We start from the raw sequence: 22,184 nt of genomic DNA, 5'->3' as shown, positions 1-22,184 counted from the left end.
CATCTTTCCCCTAAATTTCATGGCATTTTGTCCATCTCTCTTGATGCTTAGAAGTTTCTGCTTTTTATAATTATTATATACCATATCATTTATACTAGACTACAAAACCCTGAGGGCAAGGATTGTACCCAGTATCATCTCTGTGTATCAAAGGGACAAAGAAAATGCTCAAATCAATGTATAGGGGCTTCCCTGGTGGCCCAGTGGTTAAGAATCCACCCTTGCCAGTGCAGGGAACATGGGTTCATCCCCGGTCCGGGAAGATTCCACATGCTGCAGAGCAATTAAGCCCTTGTGCCACCGCTACTGAGCCCTCACTCACCCTGCTCCACAGTAAGAGCCCCTGCATTGCGAAGCCTGTGCACTGCAACTAAAGAGGAGCCGCCACTCGCTGAAACTAGAGAAAACCCTCACATAGCAACAGAGACCCATTGCAGCCAAAAGTAAACAATAACAGCAACAAAAAATTCGACACTGCTGTATTTAAAATGGATAACCAACAAGGACCTACTGTACAGCACAGGGAACTCTGATCAACGTTATGTCACAGCCTGGATGGGAGGGGAGCTTGGGGGAGAATGGATACCTGTGTATGTACAGCTGAGTCCCTTCGTTGTCCACCTGAAACTATCACAACATTGTTAATTGGCTCCTGCTCCTGCTCAGGCGCTTCAGTCGTGTCTGATTTTTTGCGACCCTATGGACAGTAGCCCGCCAGGCTCCGCTATCCATGGGATTTTCCAGGCAAGAACACTGGAGTGGGTTGCCATGCCCTCTTCCAGGGGATCTTCCGGAACCAGGGATCCAACCAGTGTCTGCTGCATTGCAGGTGGATTCTTGACTGCCAAGCCACCAGGGAAGCCCAATTGGCTGCACTCTGATATAAAATAAAAAGTTTAAAAAATAATTAAAGAAGAAGATGCTCAGGCAATTAATATACTGATAGAAGTAATGAGAGAAAAAAACAACCAAGTATCAGCTTTTTAAAAATGTTCATCACTACCTTGTGTTCAAATTTATGAATAGTTCTATAAAAAGTGTTAAGGCACAAGATTTAAAAGAGTGAACTATTTCTAGAAGGCTTGCAGCAAACTGATGATGTCCTGCTCAAATATCCACAGGCAACCACTTTCAACTGTGTTTGCCCTCTCTTTTTCTATTACCTCTATATCTCTCAATGCCTGATTATCCTTCCTCTGATATTTTTACTCTTTGGCCATATCTATTGATTTCCTACTTTAAGATAAGAATTTATCTTTCTTGCATCATTCCAGTCTGTCACTCTTGCCAATTTCTTGAGAACAGCCCCTAATACAGTTAAATCTTAATTTGGTTAGAGTAATAGTGGTGATACAAAATCATGTGCAGTGTACCCTGATTAACTTTCTTCTTCTTCAAAAAAAAATCACTGGAGTTAATAACTGTCCTGCCCTTTCTTAGTTTTCTGTAAAGTCATGAGTAATGAAACCCCAAAGTCTCACTCAAATGTTTAAATTCCCTCTCGGTATTTTCAGGCATTATCAGATGTCCAATCAATTTTCTCTTATTGAATAAACATCTCTTGACTCCTGGACTGGTGTCTCCTACTGCACAGTGGTCCTGTGGGAATTCCCTGCACCCACTGGAATCCCCTGGCTTGAGTTGGAACTCATGTTTTATCTTCTTTGATTTAATGGGAATAAACTCTCAGAAAGCTTCCTAGGAAACAAGCAGAGAAAATAAATTTCTTAAGATCTGGAAGCTCTGGGAATTCCCTGCTGGTCCAGTGGCTAGGACTCTACACTTTCACTGCTGAGGGCATGGGTTCAGTCCCTGGTCGGGGAACTAGAATCCCATAAGCCTTGCCTCTTGGCCAAAAAAAAAAAAAAACACAAAAACTGGAAGCTCTGAAAATATCTTTGTTCTAGCGTCAGGCTTGACAAATAGTTTGGCTTTGTAAAGAATTCCAGTTGTAAAGAATATTTAGTCAGAATTTGGTTCCATTGTCTTCAAACATCTACAATTATTGTTGAGAAGTCCAAAGCATTCTAATACGCAATCTAATTCCTATGTAAACATTTCTTTTCTCTCTGGAAATGTGTGTGGTCTTTACTTTTACCGTGAAATTTCACTGTAAAATCTTTTACGGTGAAATTTTTTAAATTTCATAGTGATGTACCTGAACACAAGTATGTGATTGTGCATTGAGCTGGATACTAAGTGCAAAGTTTAATAATAAGTATTTTTAAAAAAGATTTTTCAGAAAAGCTTAGTGCTCTCACTCCTGGGTGGGTGGAGTGGGTAGCGAGAGGGCAGGGTTCAGTCCTTGTCTGGAAACTGCAAACCATGTGGCATGCCCCACCCCCACAATGCATATCCAATTATTTTCTAAGCCACTTAGAATTTGTTTATTATTACAGAATCGCTTTGAAATGTAAACAACTGAAATTTGTTTTTACACACTTTTTTTTTCTGACAGGAAATGCTGTGGGTCCTTAGGTGTTTTTAGAAGGTGAAAGTAAATGGTAGAGATGTGTAATCATGATATAATTACCTGTCTGAAAGCTTGAAACCTTGAACCCCATTGAAATGCCAGGAATTTCAACATCAGAGCTGGATCCTGTGACAGGAGCAGCTGAGGGACCATAGCAGGAAGGAACTCAAACAAGTCAAACAAAATAATTAAAGATCTAAAGACTTGAGGTTGTTTGTGTCCATTCTTATAAATTCACAGCTAAGTCTTGACAAGACAGAATGTGGCAGATTGCTTAGCACCAGCAAATATGTAGGATACAATTTGTCTATAAGAAAAATGCTCTAAGGCCATTTTTCACTGGCATAAGGGAAGGAAGGGGAGAGGCCTCCACAAATATGAGATTTAACATTTATGCAGGACTATCATAATTTCTCCAACATAAATCAACATAAAGGGAGAGAAAGAAGAATGTTGCACTGCTTTGTAAGGAAAAAAAAAACCCTATAAATTAGAGAATGTAGAATTATAATTACAAAATGTTCTGATTAAATCACTTATAAAATGCAGTATATGGTAAAGGTCACTAAACCTTAACCAGTGATATAATTCAGATCTGTCGAGACACCTCCAATTATTCCCCAGGGAAATTAGTCTGTTGGTTACAGAGCCACTGCTACTGATCTGAGCAGGCCAGATTGGGACTTGGGACTGGCCATTTGGGAGCCGGGAGAAGACCTTAGGATATGGGTGAACATCATTGCCCTCTTTGATCAAATCTTCTTCCACAACTGCTGCTATCAATCACTGATTTCTTCCTTTTCTCAGGTCCCTCCCTTCCCTTCTGGACAAAGTGAAATTTTTGGCTCTGAAATACTTGATGGAAATGAAATATTTTCACCACTTCTATTTTTCTATCTGTATTTCCTTCTTCATTTTCTTCATGGCTGATTCAAACTGGCTTTCCCGGAGGCAAAAATTTCTAGTCCAGCTCCCTTAGGGAAAAAATCAAAACCCAAAAGACACAGATTTTATGTGCTTTGAAATGATACATAAGAAAACAATATTAAAAGAGGGTGGGAAAGGCTGAGCTGGTGGAAGGAGAGGCATTGTATATAATCATACATGTTAATTGTTTTTACTGAGATTATTTTAGTCCTCTGAGAAAAAGAACTATATCAAATCATTCCTTGTACAGTTTTCCTGATCAGCGTGTCATCTCCCTGTTCCACACGCAAGCCTGATTATAAATACATGTGTCTTACATCAGACAGGGATGATAGAAGGAAACAACAATTATGTATTATTTATCATGACATTGATATCTTTATAAAACGGTACACTTCATGTTAAAAAAAAAGGTTTGGTAATGGAAAAAAGTTGTGTTTTATCACAGATTTACTTCAAATAATAAAAGAATTCAGTTGTGTGTGTGTCTATATGTTTACCCATGAATATGAAACAATAGTATAAATGTCTAAATCTTGAATATTGCAATGCACATATTTTTATATTATTAAATATTGTTTGAGAACCTAATCTTTACTGTCATTATTTATTCATATCTTAAATTCTTTAAGCAATTGTTTATTTTTTGGACATTATCATATTTCTGAAATTCTGTTTATAAGTTGCAGTATTTTGAAATTTCATTACATTAATCTTTATATTTTTCTCTGATTGTTTTCTTTGGATAAATCCAAGGAGTGGAAATATTGAGGTCAAAGGACATGATTGCCTCTGGCATTTATATATATAGCCAAACTACACTTCAGAAAGGTTGTATTGGGTTTCACTAAAAGTGTGAGTGTGCTTTTATATCTAGCATCCTTTCCAGGCCAGTTACCATTATTTTTTTAGTAGTGCTTTTTGGAAAACTGGTTAGTAGTTTCTAGAAAAGTTGATCATACACATATGACTAAGCCATTCTTGCTTTAGTTTAAACTTTGATTGCAAATAAGGTTGAAGTTTTTAAAATGGTGCTTATATTTTTTGTGTGAATTATAAGAGCTCTCTATAGATAAGAACATTAACCCTTTAAAAGTATTTATTTAGTTAGTTACTTATTTGGGCTGCATGAGGTCTTGGTTGCAGCATGTGGTGTCTTTGTCGCAACACATGGTCTCTCTAGTTGAGGCCCACTGGCTCCAGAGCGCACGGACTTCAGTAAGTGTGGCGTATTAACCCTTTATTGACTTCTAACAGTTATAGTGAAACACAAGGGACACACAATAACACACATATTGAAAGTATACTTTTGATCTATGAAAGTATGACCATAAACATGGTAATGAACATATTATATTCATTAGCCCCAAAGTTTCCTTGTGTCTCTTTGTAAAACTCCTCTCTTTCTACCCTACTCTGCTACTGTCACATCCCAAGGCAACTGCTAATTTCATTTTTGTCACTATTGATCATTTTTCATTAAAAAAAACCTATACTATATAATATGTACTCTTTTTTTCTTAATCTGGCTTCTTTCATTAATTATGATTATTTAGAGATTTATCTATGTTTGGTCATATATCAATAGTTTATTTTTATTGTTGTTTTAGTATTGCATTGGATAGATATAAAACAATTTGTTTGGCCATTCACCTAGTGGTAGCAATTTGGATTGTTTTCAGTTTTGAACAATGACAAATACAACTTTTCCACATATTGCTATACACAGTTTTATATGAACAGATGCCTTCATTTCTCTCACATAAATATCTCAGAGTGGATTGACCGGATCACATGATAATACATATGTTTAACTTCTCTAGAAACTATTGACCTGTTTTCCAAAGAGGTCTTACCACTTTATATTCTTGTCAACTACAAATTGGCACTTAGCAAGAGCACTGCCAATGGCTGAACAACAAGGCATTTGCCATCTGCTTCTACTGAGATTGAATCCCATGCTGCTATAGCTGTTGACTTTCAACAACCCCTGAGGGATCAGGGTGGAGTGAGGCACTCTGTGCTTCAGGGAATCTGGTGGGACAGGTCTTTAGATAGTCTTTAGATGTTTTAGGAACAGATTTTATGATCTCAATCCTTGCATCTCATCATATCTAGAGAAGCACCAAATCCCTTCATGGTGCCATCAGACCCTCATGACTAACAAAAAACCTTTTGTAAATTGAGTGCTTCATGGTGTTGAACTCCCCCTTCACCAAAACCTTATATATTGACTTTCCCTGACTGCCACTGTGGAGCAGTCTCTCAGAGCTACCTGAGATGCTGCCTCCTGGGCTGCAGTCCTCATTTTGTCCCAAATATAACTTAACTCACAACTCTCAAGTTGTACATCTTTTTTTAGTTGACATTTTCATCAACTAGATTTAAGAGTTTAATTTGCTTTACATACTCTCTAACACTTGGTATAGTAAGTTGTTTAAATTTTAAACATTCTGATTAAATGTGGCATGGTATTTTACTGCAATTTTAATTTGTATTTGCCTAATGACTAATAGGGTTTCCTTGGTGGTTCAGACTGTAAAGAATCTGCCTGCAATGCAGGAGACTTGGATCCAATACCTGGGTCTCTGGGTTCAAACCCTGGGTCCAGAAAATCCCCTGGAGAAGGAAATGGCAACCCACTCCAGTATTCTTGCTTGGGAAATCCCATAGACAGAGGAGGCTGGCAGGCCTCCTTGGAGTCGCAAAGAGTCGGACACGACTGAAGCAACTTAGCACACATATTGGAAAGAAAGAAAAGTTTTATTCATTGTTGATATGATTGCCAGTATAGAATATCAGATGGAATCTTTAAAAGCTAGTAGAATAAGGGAGTTTATCATGGATGGAGGATAAATTGCATACATAAATCAAATGTAATTCTATATATGAGCAACAAGCAATAGAAAATTGAAATTAAAATACAATTAAAAACATAAAATTTTTTATTTAAAGGTAAAAGAATATAAAAATTATGAAATATGTTGGGATAAATTTGAAAAAACAACATTGAGACACTGAAAATTATAAATAATTTTTATTTATAAAAATTTATTTATAAAAGACACTACTAAGAGAATGAAAATCCAAGCCAAAGAGGAGGAGAAAACATTTAAAAATCATTTATCTGGTAAAGATTTATATTTAGAATTTAAAAAAGAAACAAAAAACCTCTCAAAACGTAATGACAAGCAATTAACCCTTTTTTCTCCCTGATATTTGTGAGATTGTCTTCCAAGGTTACCATTTAATTTCTATTTTCTTTTTCCCCAACCCCTCTTTATTTGGTTTTGTTTCAGCCTTAGATGAAAACAAAATGTTCAGCATTGCTCCCTGTATCTTTTATTTTTTTTTAGTCGTTTAGAACAGAATGTTTCGTATTTTTTACATCATCATATTTATCAATTAAAATTCATTTTTGTAATGTGTGATTTTTTAAACATAAAAGTTTCAATTTTGTTAAGTAGTGGGAGAAGGCTAGATCTCATCTTAGAATTGACTTTGTATGTGGAAAGATAGTTCCTAAACTGTCAGCCACGTGCAATTTTGATGCATACAAGTTTTTCTACGTTAAACAGATTATACCAGGAAAAGTTGCCATATCTTTAACCCTGGCTTTGTAGCCCCAGTAAACTGTGTGGTGAAGTGATTGGTGTTCATGGTAAGCAAGGAAAGCCAAAGAAATGCCCTGGGGACACTCTCAAGCACAACTTGGAAATGAGGAGACATTTTAGCTAGTGGGATCTTGTGCCTACTAAGTCACTTCAGTCATGTCTTATTCTTTGGGACCCATGGACTGTAGCCTGCCAGGCTTCTCAGTCCATGGGACTCTCCAGGCAAGAATACTGGAGTGGGTTGCCAAGTCCTCCTCAGGGGATCTTCCTGACCCAGGAATTGAACCCACGTCTCTTGTGTCTCCTGCATTGGCAGGCAGATTCTTTACCACTAGTGGGACCTTAGAGACAAGTTTTAACCAGTCCTGAGGAAACTGAATATGTTGGCAGGTGACTGAACCAGCGCATAGCAATCAGGAATTGGGAACTATAGGAGGGTAGAAATAACAGAAAGAATACACATCTAAGATGTCAAATTCCCCAGCCTGCTCACTTTTCTAATAACATTGCAGTGACACTGCATATAGCCACGGTCACCTCAAAATGCAAAGCCCAGCCCTCCTACAAGTAGTGGGATCACTGCCCAAATCATCATCCTTAAATACTGAGGACAATCAATCGATGGTCTTTGTATACCTGTTCTCGGTTCATAGTTTTTATTGGAAACTTACTGCCTTTTGGAAGAATGATGCATTTGTCTTTCTCTCCCTTCTCTATTTTCTCACAGTAAACATCAGTTCTGATCTATTAAATGTTTTAATGTTTTGTGGAATGTAAACTGATTTTTAATATTTTAATATTTTGTGGAATGTGGCTATTACTTTCATTCTCACATGCCTATGGAGAGGGGTTATACGGAAACTTTTGAAAGAATAACTTCTGAGATGTCTAAGTTAGGATGAGAAGCCTCACTAAACCACACAGGTGAGCTCCTTGAAATCCCCAAGGGTCCCGAGGATGTCCTCACTCGAGTCAGCTATCAAACCTTGAGAAAGTTATTTGAGTAATGAACAACATTAATAAAATCAATAATGATTGATTCAGAGAAACCAATGTATCCTGGCTACAAGCACAATCAAAAACAGTAGTCTTCAAATTTATTGAAGTACCTACTAAAATAAGTGTGGGGAAAAAAAACGCATATAAACACCATCACATATTTTAGGTAGAAATACAATTTTTACCTTAAAATATAGAGTTAGTTGCTCAGCCGTGTCTGACTCTTTGTGACTTTATGGACTGTAGCCCTCCAGGTTCCTCCATCAATGGACTTTTCCAGGCAGGAATACTGGAATGGGTTGCCATTCCCTTCTCCAGGTTCCTGACCCAAGGATTGACACCGGGTCTCCTGCTTTGCAGGCAGATTCTTTAACTTTTGAGCCACAAGAGAAACCCCACTTAAATTCTTAAATTTCAGTAGCAAACCATGACATTTGTGTCATACTGTAAACAAAGACATTTTAAAATAATAGTTACCATTTAAAATGTATCCAAATAGTCAAAATACCTTACTGAGTTGATAACCACTCTCATCTGTTTTAGAACTGTACAGTGACTTTTGCTTTAACAGTATGAAATCATTCATTGTTTTATTTTCCCTTGACCAAATATTTCCATTTTATTTTTTCACAGCATCCTATCCTAATATATTTATATCTGAAAAAATTTTATTCATAATCTTACCATATTCTATGCCACAGTGAGTACTGGAGTGGGGTGCCATTGCCTTCTCCAAATACTTACATATTGAAATTTAATTTTTGGTAACCACAGGCTGTAGTTTAAACATTTTTCTAGATTTAGTTATTATTACAATTAGTTTTTATACACAACTGTAAACAAAATACACACATTAAAATATTGAACAGATTAATAATCAGTAAACAGATTAAAAAACACAAAGGAAGAAAGAATTTTTGAAAGATATCCCTTAATAAGAAAGAGTAGGTCTTATTTTTTGATTGGTCCTTGGATTCATGAATAAACATTTGGCACCGTCATGTGAAGAGTTGATTCATTGGAAAAGATCCTGATGCTGGGAGGGATTGGGGGCAGGAGAAGAAGGGAACAACAGAGGATGAGACAGCTGGATGGCATCACGGACTTGATGCACATGAGTTTGGGTGGACTCTGGGAGTTGGTGATGGACAGGGAGGCCTGGCGTGCTGCAGTTCATGGGGTAGCAAAGAGTTGGATACGACTGAGCAACTAAACTGAACTGAACTGAAGCTAGAGTAAGATGGAGTTCAGCCTTAAAACTATTCCTATTTTGCTTAAATAAGCATAAGCATTAAGAAACCTTACGTACTGAAATGGGCTTCCCAGATGGCTCAGCGGGTAAAGAATCTGCTGGCAATACAGGAGACACAGGAGACATGGGTTAGATCCCTGGATCAGGAAGATCCTCTGGAGGAAGAAATAGCAACTCATCCCAGTATTTTTACCTGGAAAATCCCATGGACAGAGGAAACTGGGGAGCTACAGTCCAAAGGGTCACAAAGAGTTGGACATGACTGAGTGACTAAACACACACAAGAAACCTTATTCACATAAATAAGTAGATTAAAAATGGAAGGAATTTTCTAATCTCACTCAAGTCTTTGAATTTTTTCCTGATGGGAATAGTTGTTATGTTTTTTCTCTTGCAAAGTGAGAGATCAATAACAAAAGGAGGTTTAGAAAAGTAGAACCACTGATGAATTCTCAGATAAATTCCTTTATTATAAGGAAAGAGTAATATAAAATTTGAGGATCTGAAACTTTGATCCCATTAAAATGATCAACTCTGTGGTGACCCAAGGATGAAAGAGCAGAGAAAATCAAGGAGGGTCTTGGAATGCAGGAACAGAAATACCAGACCCTTATCGTCCTTCCCTCCCCCATGTTGTAACTATTAATGGATTTCAGTTCCTCCTGAGCAGTATAACCTGTCTCCCCTCCTACCCCATCAGTTCAGTTCAGTTCAGTCGCTCAGTTGTGTCCAACTCCCTGTGACCTAATATTCATTCTCTACTTCCCAGTGATGGAATCTATAGGCTTTCTTGGGGGCTCAGTAGTAAAAGAATCTGCCTGCAGTGCTGAGACCAGGGTTCAATCCCTGGGTAGGGAAGATCCTCTGGAGAAGGGAATGGCAACCCACTCCAGTATTCTTGCCTTGAAAATCCCATGGACAGAGGAGCCTGGTGGGCTATAGATCATGGGGTCACAAAGAATGAGACACAACCGAGCAACTTACACAACACTTCCCAGTGAAGGAATCTTCAGGTTTACACATAGTGTCTGCTCCCCACCCCTGTGACCAGGTGCAGCAGGCTGGCTGGCTGGCTACAGTCTGGTCAATGGGATGTGACTAGATGGAAGATATTTGGGGCTGGGGTTGCAGCCTTGTCTCCCCTGCCTGCTGCAGTGATATAGAGATGATGTTGTGATCTTAGACTGCTTCTTCATGAGGACAGCTGAACAATACCGAAGGTGCCCGAGTCCCTCACACTGTGGAGCTTCCCTGGCAACTCCACATGGCTTACACTTGGAAGGTGAAATGACAGAAATCAACTTCAGACTTGAAGGTACTTTGCTTTTGTTCAGTTCAGTCACTCAGTCGTGTCCGACTCTTTGCAACCCCATGAACCGCAGCACGCCAGGCCTCCTTGTCCATCACCAACTCCCGGAGTCCACCCAAACCCATGTCCATTGAGTCGGTGATGCCATCCAGCCATCTCATCCTCTGTCATCCCCTTCTCCTCCTGCCCTCAATCCTTCCCAGCATCAGGGTCTTTTCCAATGAGTCAGCTCTTTGCATCAGGTGGCCAAAGTATCAGCTTCAATATCAGTCCTTCCAATGAACACCCAGGACTGATCTCCTTTAAGATGGACTGGTTGGATCTCCTTGCAGTCCAAGGGACTCTCAAGAGTCTTCTCCAACACCACAGTTCAAAAGCATCAATTCTTCGATGCTCAGCTTCCTTTATAATCCAACTCTTATATCCATATACGACTACTGGAAAAACCATAGCTTTGACTAGACGGACCTTTGTTGGCAAAGTAATGTCTCTGCTTTTTAATATGCTGTGTAGGTTGGTCATAACTTTTCTTCCAAGGAATAAGCGTCTTTTAATTTCCCCATAGGGAGAAGGTATTTGCCTTACTCTTCTCCCCACCCAGTATGTGTGCCTCATCCAATCAGCAAATGACCCGCAAGACTCCTATCCCAATCCTTGTACCCTGGGTATAAAAGTGGACTAAGGCCCCCTGTTCAATGTTGATTCTCCCTTGAGCTGGCCCGCTGTTCTAACATCATCTCCCACTCTAATAAACTTCATTCTTCTCTCATTCTGCATTATGAGAGAATAATAATAAATTCTCTGTATTTTCTGTATCCCTAAACTTACACATGTCTCAATTTGAATATTGCTTGTTTAGACCAGAAACTCCTAAAATGTGGTCCTGTACTGGCATTATTTGGGAATTTGTTTCATAGGGCTCACCCTAGAATCCGGTACTTATACCCTTTCAACCAACTCAGATGTCTTCCTATCTGTAATTGAGTAAACGGTAGAATACTTTGCTCCTCAGATAAACAACTTGCAGAAAAGAGCCCAAAGAATTTAACCTTTTCTAGACTCTCTTTCAAATGAAGAGAACTTCTTACTGTGCTTACTGTGTGTTCCCACCAAATGCCTTGGAGTGCAGGATTATTTGGGATAAAGCTGACAAAGGGACAGAGGACTTAAAGCTATACTATTGTATTTTCTGATAACATATCTAACTTCTGCACAAAGCTTTAAGCCTCCAAAGGCAGGGGCAAAGTCTTATTTATACAACAAGGGGGGAAAGATGTTTGTTGTATTGATTTGAAATGGTGCTATTTAAATATAATGGAAGAAGTGATGTGTTTGGTGTCTTAACAGCCATCAGTGATTTTTGTGCCCTTAGGTCAGTTTTGCCAAGACCTTGGAAGGAACCTCAATGCCAGAACAAACTGACTGTGATAAGAAAATGGAAACTGAGGCAGTACAATAAGGAGGAATTGCTGTCAATCACTCAGGACCTCAGAGGCCACCAGCTTTGGAAAAGACTTCAGCATTTTGTGTTCATGGGTTTCTTTTTTTAAAAAAATATGCAATAATGAATGTGTTTGGCTAGTTCAGATCTTAATAGCAGTACTTGGGATCTTCGCTCTTCCTCGTGGCACTCAGAATCTTTCAGCTGCAGGCTGTGGGATCTAGTTCCCTGAGCAGGGATTGAACCCTGGCCCACTTCACTGGAAGTAGGGAGTCTTAGCCACTGGACCACCAGGAAAGTCCCTGTCCATGTGTTTAATTCATTTAATATATGCTTCAGTAGCCTATTTGGGTGAGCTCTACTTTCTGAGGTTTTGATTGTATGAACAAGAGTGATTTCCCTGGTAGCTCAGAGGTTAAAGCGTCTGCCTGCAATGCGGGAGACCCGGGTTCGATCCCAGGGTTGGGAAGATCCCCTGGAGAAGAAAATGGCAACTGGCTCCAGTATTCTTGCCTGGAGAATCCCATGGACGGAGGAGCCTGGTGGGCTACAGTCCACAGGGTTGCAAAGAGTCGGCACGACTGAGCGACTTCACTTTCACCTTCAATATAAAATTATGATACTGGTCTTGAAAGAGTTTATTATAACCCTTGCCCAAGATCATACAATAAAATATCAGTTTTAAGCTGGATTAGGAGCAGGACTTCCCGTTAGGTGCTTTATTGGTTCTAGCACCCTGTTGTAAGATTTTCTGGAAGAAATTCCTGCTTTAGTAGGGGGAAATTCAACAGACTGCAATGTTGGATTCCAGTGTCAGCACCACTGTGCAATATTTTAGGTGTTGGGTAGATAATTTTATGTCACTAAGTCTTGCTAAAAACCTTATTTGACTCTAAAATTTTATGAAGTCTGTCACCTTCAAGATATTTCTTGGATGAAATTGAAGCTCAAAAATTCATGATATTTTTGATTTGCTTATTGCTTCTATTATCTTCAATGCCTTCACCTACTCTGCTCTATTTGACTTAGCTAATAAATATTAAGAGGTTTCCCAGGTGGCTCAGTGGTAAAGAATCCTCCTGCCAATACAGGAGATGCAGGTTCGATCCCTGATTTGGGTAGATCCAATGGAGTAGAAAATGGCAACCCACTTTAGTATTCTTGCATGGAAAATTCCATGGACAGAGAGCCTGGTAGGCTGCAGTCCATGAAGTTGCAGAGTCAGACACAACTGAGCGTGCATACAAGAAGCCTTTTATTGTTCTGCCTGGGGGTTCATAGAAACTTTAAAGGGTGTTTTAGAGTTTGGATTTTGAATAGGCAAAGGGAAACAAATTCTAATAAGATAGCTTTGCTTTATTTCATATAAAAAACAAAATTAAAATTTATGTTTTTTTTAATTGAACAAAAGGGGCTTCCCAGGTAGCACAGTGGTAAAGACGCCACCTGCAAATGCAGGAGATAGAGGAAATGGCAACCCACTCCAGGATTCTTGCCTGGAAAATTCCTTGGACAGAGGAGCCTGGCGGGCTACAGTCCATGGGGTCACAAAGAGTTGGACACTACTGAGCACTCACACACATTGAACAAAAATAATAGGTAGAGTCAAAAACTGTTAAGATGTATGTATATATGAAAAGTCTTTACTTTTCTCAGAGACTTCCCTTCCTCACACAGAGCATACTCCATCCCTATAGTCCTCAGTGCCAAGCTAGGATGATCTGATTGTGGGCCCAGCAGTTCCTGTTTCGAGTTCCTCTCCTGTCTTCTTAAACACCTTCTTGATCACAAAGAAAGGATAATTGATCACTAAGGAATCCACTTCCAACTCTGCCAGTCACATAATTTATTATTTTTTTTAAGATATGCTGATTCATGGGGTTGCAAAGAGTCAGACACGATTGAGCGACTAATCTGATCTGATGGGAAGTTGAGGGGGAAAACAAAATCCTCTTCTCATGGGGGTGGGGTGAGGTTCTGGAGTTCTTTAGAAATGGTTTCATCAGAGGTCTAATAACTCCTTTGAAGGACCAAATCTCTGCATTTTTTTTTGTCATTGTGTTCGCATCTATGCTATTTTCTGCGGTAATTTACTTGTCAGAAAGATCACAGGAAACTAGCAATTTACTTTGTGCACAAAGCATTGTGTGGCTGAGGCTGCCTTTTCTCATAGGACTGTAATCTTTCATTTGTCTAAATGGAAAGATGGATGAGTAATATCACTGCTTGGCATGCCCGGGGGGCTATTTGTCCACGCCTCTTGTGCCTTCATGGCACAGCTCTTCTGATTGAGACACCCCTAGAAAAGGGAGCTGCAGGACCTGAGAGAAAGACTCTTAAGTGAGGATCTCCAAGATGGGTTGATAACCCCTGGAAACCAACCCATACAACTGGAAATGTTTACCTTGCTCAGTATATCTTAGTCTCATTATACAACAAAGTGAAGTTGCTCAGTCATGTCGGATTCTTTGCGATCCCATGGACTATAATCTACGAGGCTTCCCTGTCCGTAGGATTTTCCAGGCAAGAGTACTGGAGTGGGTTGCCATTTCCTTCTCCAGGGGATCTTCCTGATCCAGGGATCGAACCCAGGTCTCCCGCATTGCAGGCAGACACTTTACCCTCTGAGCCACCAGGGAAGCCCCCAACAAAACTCTTTTTTATACAACAAAAGAGTTAAATAAAAGTCCTTGCTTGGCTTATGCAAAAAAGTTGATGAGCATACTAAACCTTTCACAGTTGGCCACATTTAAAAATAAGACAAAATATGCATTGCCTGTGGTTGACCCCTCTCTCTTTCCCAGCCAAAGGCAAACAAGCCACAGCATCTGTTAATTACTATTGGGTTTCGTTCACAAAGATGTTTCAATTACCTCGTCTACACACACTATGCCTCTTAAGCCCAAACTCCATGCTGAATGAACATAAACAGGATTAACGACTTCATAATTTTCCCAGGCTTCATTCTTAGCCACTCGTTTTACGTGACAGGAATCAAAATGAAAAGCGTTTAAAATTTAATAAGGGGGTTTCACTGGAGATAATTATAGAGATGTTCAGAGACTTTAGAACCCTCTTTATTATCAGAAATAGTTTGGAGATTTTATTTCAACTTTGTGCAACTTACAGTATGAGTACCGCGGTCCAACAATTGTGTTGTCTGGGGTGGGAGGAAATGTTGAGGTCAAGGTTACATGTATGCAGATATTAGGCCCTCAAGGTCATCATCTCAAGCAACAAGGAACAAAAAGTAGAGTCCTTCATCTGGTAAATGTGGGTCCACCAAAAATCCTACAGCAAAGATTGTATTTAAGGTTGAAATTTTGAAACTTTCTAGCAGTTTGAAAAGTGAAATTTTTGTCAAGCAGAACTCATTCACTCCCCTCTAGCCACACACTTCCTCTCTGGGAGGCAAGTTCAACAAGGATCTGTGAAACATCTATTTCATGTTTAAATACTAAGGGTCCCAAGATGAATAAGACATGTCTCTTGCCCTGGGAGAGCTGATGTATTATTGGATAAGTCAGGCAGATTCAAACTACTATAACACATTGCAATAGGTGATACTAGCAATGCAGATGAAGTACTGTGAGGCAAAATCCCCTCATAATATACGTTGTACAGACTTTGTCATATGTAAAAAAAGATAGCAATTTTCCTACAGACAGTTTGGGAAATAATATTTGTGTCTAGTGGCAATCCTGAAATCAATCCTGAATATTCATTGGCAGGACTGATGCTGAAGCTGAAACTTTAATACTTTAGCCACCTGATGTGAAGAAGTGACTCATTGGAAAAGACCCGATGCTGGGAAAGATTGAAGGCAGGAGGAGAAGGGAACAACAGTAGATGAGATGATTAGATAGCAACACTGACTCAATAGACGTGAGTTTGAGCAAACTCCAGGAGACAGAGGAGCCTGAAGACAGAGAAGCCTGATGTGTTGCAGTCCATGGGGTAGCTAAGAATCGGACACTACCTAGCCACTGAAGAACAGCAACAAAGTGGCAATAATTGTGTCTAGTTCATAAAATTTCTGAGTGAAAAAATAAGTCATTCATTCATTCATCCATTTCAAACATAGTGAAGGACAGGGAAGCCTGGAGTGCTACAGTCCACGGGGTCACAAAGAGTTGGACACAACTGAGCAACTGAAGGACAACAACACTGGGACTTTCTCTCTGCCAGAAATGTGCTAGGTCCTCAGGCTACCAAGATAACTTTCAATTGGCTCCTGTTACCAAGGAGCTGTGTACTGGATATCAGAGTATAGATTAAAAGACCTTGAGTGGTATGTGGGTGTTCAAATATTTTTCTGTAGGCAAAAGGAGACGTGAAGATCTGGTCACTTCTGTTATTCAGCAGGAGAATAAATATTCTGATAAAATCTTTGGAGAGTGGTTGGGTTGGAGTGGGGAAAGGCTGAGTCAGAGAAGCAATGACATTTGTTCAGAAGATAAGGGCTCAAACTAGGGTAGATAAATTAGATCTGGAGGCAAGAAATTTAAAAGATAAAGTAAAAAGGAAATAGGACATATATAATTCAAGAAATTTTAACTGCAATTAAGAAAAATTGACTCTCTCTGTTATATTTAGAATGGATAACCAACAAGGACTGTACAGCACACAGAACTCTGCTCAATGTTACGTGGCAGCCTGGATGAGAGAGCGGGTGGGGCTTGGGGGAAAACGGATACATGTATGTGTACGGCTGAGTTCCTTCCATGTTTACCTGAAACTATCACAACATTGTTAATTGGCTACCAGTTCAGTTCAGTCGCTCAGTCACGTCTGACCCTTTGCGACCCCATGAACTGCAGCACGCCAGCCCTCCCTGTCCATCACTACCCCAAAAGAAAATAAAAAGTTAAAAATAAAGTCTAAGAATAAATCAGACAAACCAAAAAAAAAAAAAGAAAACCTGACTCCGGTTATGTATGAAGATAGGATTTTATTAGAAGGATTTAATCTGACTAGTCTGGAGAATCAGTGTGAGGCTTGAGAATCGGATTTAGAAAATGTGCAGCACAGGCGCAGTCTGGACAGTTAGGAGCAGGGAGGATTTCCACTATCTTAGAGTAAAGATGAGTCCCAAATGCAATGCATTGCTGCTGCTACTTGGCACAACTCCCTCTAAGGCTGCTACCCTGGGTCTGTATTCTGTTCCAACTCTGTTAAACCTGTCTGAATTCAGAATTAAACTCAGAATTCTGGGTGCCAAGCCTGAGGCTCCAGGGAGATGGGAGGGGCAATGTGCCAATAATTCTGGTGTATTCTTTCCACCTGGAAAGGGAGCTTTGAACATTGGATAGCCTCCTGATGACAGTTGTTGACTCCAAAGGTGTTAAACCTTTGTCATCAAGACTCCAGGGGATCTGAATTTATTGAGAGTTATGCCAATAGGACACACATCCTGAAGGAATGCTATAGCGCTGATGTGCTTGGTGCTCAGTCATGTCCGACTCTGTGCGACCCCATGGACTGTAGCCCACTAGGCTCCTTTGTCCTTGGGATTCTCCAGGCAAGAATACTGGAGTGGGTTGCCATTTCCTCCTCCATGGGATCTTCCCTACGCAGGGATCAAACCTGCATCTCTTGCATTTCCTGCATTGGCAGGTAGATTCTTCACAGCTTGAACCGTCGGAGAAGCCAATAAAATCAGAGGTGACACCACCCATCAGGTCAGCCAGACCTGCACACAAGAGCTGGCACACAGGCTGATTTGGGCTCCAGGTGGCGGTCTAAAGGCCCAGAGCCCTGTAAGCATCCAAGGGCCAAAAGTCCTCGGCGGCAGACACCAAAGCAGACACGACCACAGGACACACACCCAGATGGAATGCTACAGTGAGTCAGGAGCAAATTAAATCTGAGAGAACTAAGTAAAAGCCCCAAAGTAAGAGATTGTGGTTTCTAGATAACAGGACAGAGGTCAGAGCTAAATATAAAGATGTGACTTCCTTTTTCCGGCAATATTATGCTCTGACCACTACTATCTGCCCAGAACACAGAACCACCTGGAAGAATTCTCCTCATCCCTTAGTGCTGTTACTGTTATTTCAGTCTCCTGAGTGTTTCTGTATTGTGTTCCATTCCCTGGTCTTTCAAAATGGTATTTTATCCCACAGTTTGGGAGGAAGTTAATCTTTAGTTACCCAATCTCAACACTGATAACTCAGAGCAAAGAATGTGCCAAGAATGTTCTTGTATACATCCTACGCTAAGACACTGCTGTCTCTTCATAAAGTAAATAATCACTTTTGGGTGTCTTCACCAGTGATTCCACACATAGATAAGAGATCAGTGGACATAAGCTAAGTATTTTTAAGTAAGAGGTCTCCCAACTCCTGAGTGCTTGCTATCTGATGGACTGAAAAGAAACAGAAGAGGCGAGAAGAGGTATTCATATCTACAGTCTCCTTTGCAACTCCCCTTCATTCATCTTAACAGTTCACCCTCACGTCATTCTCCATCTCCAAAGCCCGGGGTGCCGCATGCTTGCTGCCTGATACATCTCTGAATGAGGGCTTCTCAGGTGCCCAGGCGGGCTTAGCACGCATAGCACGATACAGCCACTGATGCTTCTGCATAGATATTTCAGTCTAGGATTATAGAGAGACTCAGGGTGGGTGCGCTTACTGGAAGGCTTAGTGGTAAAGAATCCACCTACCAATGCAGGAGACTTGGGAGATTTGGGTTTGATCCCTGGGTCAGGAGGATTCCCTGGAGGAAGAAATGGCAACCCATTCCAGTATTCTTGCCTGGAAAATCCCATAGAAAGAGGAGCCTGGTGGGCTGTGGTCCATGGGGTCACAAACAGTCAGACATGACTGAGTAAGTATGCAAGGGGGGGCAGGAGGGAACAGAGAAGGGGCAAAACAGGAGTGCCTTTGGGTCCTTTTTCCACATTTAACCAGGGCAACTCTGATCTTTTTTTTTTTTTTTTGTAAATTGTTGTTGTTTCTCAGTCACCAAGTCCAACTCTTTGGGACCCCATATACTGCAACATGCCAGGCTACCCTGACCTTCACTGTCTCCTGGAGTTTGCTCAAACTCATGTCCATTGATGAGGCCATCTAACCATCTCATCCTCTGAGGTCCCCTTCTCCTCAGCCTTTCCCAGCATCAGAATCTTCTCCAATGAGTCAGCTCTTCACATCAGGTGGCCAGAGTATTGGAGCTTCAGCCTCAGCATCAGTCCCTCCAATGAATATTTAGGATTGATTTCCTTTTGTATTGACTCATTTGCTCTCCAAGGGACTCTCAAGAGTCTTCTCTAACACCACAGTTCAAAAGCATCAATTCTTCAGCGGTCAGCATTCTTTAGGGTCCAGCTCTCATATCCGTACATGATTGCTGGAAAAAACATAGCTTTGACTATATGCACCTTTGCTGGCAAAGTGATGTCTCTGCTTTTTAATATGCTGTCTAGGTTTGTCATATCTTTTCCTTCAAGGAGTACATGTCTTTTAGTTTCATGGCTGCATCAACTTTTACATAAAATTTCCTTTAAGGACAGAGTTCTGATTTTAAAAATAAGTTTACAAATCATCACTTTTTAATTGGCAATTCTCAAAACATTTTTTATTTCTGGACACTTTTACACTTTTAACAATTGTTGAGAACCTCAAAGGGCATTTATTTATATGGATTTTATCTACAAATACATATACCACATTTGAAATTAATGCAAAAATTTTTAAATATTTATTATATATATATTTAAAGAATAATAATAAACTAACATAAATACCATATTTTTGTGAAAAATAACTTTTTTTTAATCTTTGATCACACAGAACAGTATGTGGGATCTTATTTCTCTGAATAGTAGTTGAACCTGTGTCCCTTCCATTGGAAGCCCAGAGTCTTAATCACTGGACAGCCAGTGATGTCTAAAAATAACTATTTTTTCTGAAACAATGAATGAGAAGGAAGGAATATTTTACACTTTTTGCAAATTTCTTTATTGTCTGGCTTAGTAGAAGGCAGACGAAATCTGTTATGATATGTTGTTTTGGTAGAAGTGTATGAAAAAAAATCAGATCTCATGGAGATATATAATTGGAAGGAGGAGAATTCTTTTAACAGATTTTCTAGATAATTGTGACTATTCTTTGACACTAGACCAAAATTCAACAGTTAACGGTTTCTTAAAAGTTAATTGTAATGTGAAATCAAAACCCATATCAATAAACATTTGGAACTCTATAACATTAAAATATATTTTTCTACCTGACACTTTGTATGGATCCATGAATAACTTGATAGCAGCATGCACTGGTCATTTGGAAAATATTGGCTAACTATGGAATTATGTTGCTTTTGAGATTGATACACTTCATTTTACAATTGCAAAAATTCTATCCAATTATATTAACCACAGATTCCATCAGAAACATCTCTAAATATTGGAAGCTGTTAAACTCAGAGTGGTGGGTTACAGGTGTTCAAAATTCTAATTTTTGCTTAAAAGCTTCATTTTATTCTTGCTAACAAATACCATCAGCTATTTTCCTTTAAGTGACAGGCTCACTTTACTTTTAGAAAATGTCTGCAAAATATCTGTTTCTGAATAACCAGTTTGCCTGTTAGTCATTCTTTCAAGTTAAAATATGTTTCATGGAAAAAGTATCTAGTTCAGCTTGCAACTGAAACTAACATACCAGTGCTTTTCCTGAGGGCAACCAACATACTTTTGTAAACAGCTTACAAGTGCCTTATGCAGACTTATCATTTCATCACACAGACTATTAAAAAGACACGTGCTCAAAGGTAGAGATTGATAAAATGAACGCATATTTTATGTTTCCTCAAGGACATTCTTAAGTGAAATTGGGCAAGCAGGGTTTGTTGTTTTTAATGAGTGCCTGACATTGAAGTACATAATAACCTCCGGTGGCACTGCCTTGATTCCTACTACTGAAGTGAAAGTCATTCAGTCATGTCCAGCTCTTTGTGACCCCATGGACTATATAGTCCATGGAATTCTCTAGGCTGGAATACTGGAGTGGCTGGCCTTTCCCTTCTCCAGATGCTCTTCCCGACCCAGGAATCAAACTGGAGTCTGCTGCATTGCTGGTAGATTCTTTACCAGCTGAGCTACCAGAGAAGCCCTGATTCCTACTAGGGCATCAGCAATTTTACTCACATGGGTTTTTAATTTTTTTAATTTATTTTATTTTTTCCCATGAGAATGCCATTTATGCCTGAACTTGCCAAAATCATCACCAAGGATTTACTGAGAAGTGCATAAGGGAATGAGGAGGCTTAAACTGATTGAGGGGACTGTCAGGAGTTAAAGGAAGGAGAATGTGCTTTTTTAGCAATAATGAAAATGTCACTAGAGTGAAAAAGATAAATACCATTTTAATATTATTATGAAAACATACACACATATATCTATAAATATGTATGTACATTTTACACACATATACATATATGTGTGTACACATATACATATATGTGTGTACACATATACAGATATATTGCTTTGCAGTATTTGTGTCACAGGTTTTTGATTAATAGGTGGAAAAATTATTTAGATACTTGTGAAAAGTGAAGAATTGATAATTCCATTTATTCTTGGTAAAGCTGTCAGCTTTCTCTGGCTCCTGAGACTAAACTGATGAAGTAAGTTTCTCCACTGAAAGCATTCCTGGACAAATGGATTGTGTGTGTGTGACCTGCAGGTCTGGAGGTACCCTTGTTTAGCTTCTAACTCACCGTGGGGCAGAGAACACTGCAGGAGCCCTTATGGAAGTTAAGGGCTGAGCATCTCCTCTGCCAGGAGCTCCTCCACATCTGCAGGCCTTATGGGGCTCCCTGATGGAAGAATTGATGCTTCTGAAGTGGGGTGTTGGAGAATACTCTCGAGAGCCCCTCGGACAGCAAGGAGATGAAACCAGTCAATCCTAAAGGAGATCAACCTTGAAGAGTCACCAGAAGGACAGATGATGAAGCTGAAGCTCCAATACTCTGGCCACATGATGCGAACTAACTCATTGGAAAAGACCCTGATGCTGGGAAAGATTGAGGGTAGGAAGAGAAGGGGACAACAGAGGATGAGATGGTTGGATGGCATCACCTACTAGATGGACATGAGTTTGAGCAAGCTCCAGGAGTTGGTGATAGATAGGGAAGTGCTGCAGTCTATGGGGTCACAAAGAGCA

This window comes from Bos mutus, chromosome 2 (assembly GCF_027580195.1).
Source record: "Bos mutus isolate GX-2022 chromosome 2, NWIPB_WYAK_1.1, whole genome shotgun sequence".
NCBI classification, from domain to species: domain Eukaryota; kingdom Metazoa; phylum Chordata; class Mammalia; order Artiodactyla; family Bovidae; genus Bos; species Bos mutus.
The sequence above is the reverse complement of the archived record's forward strand: the minus strand, read 5'-3'. Positions refer to the sequence as shown.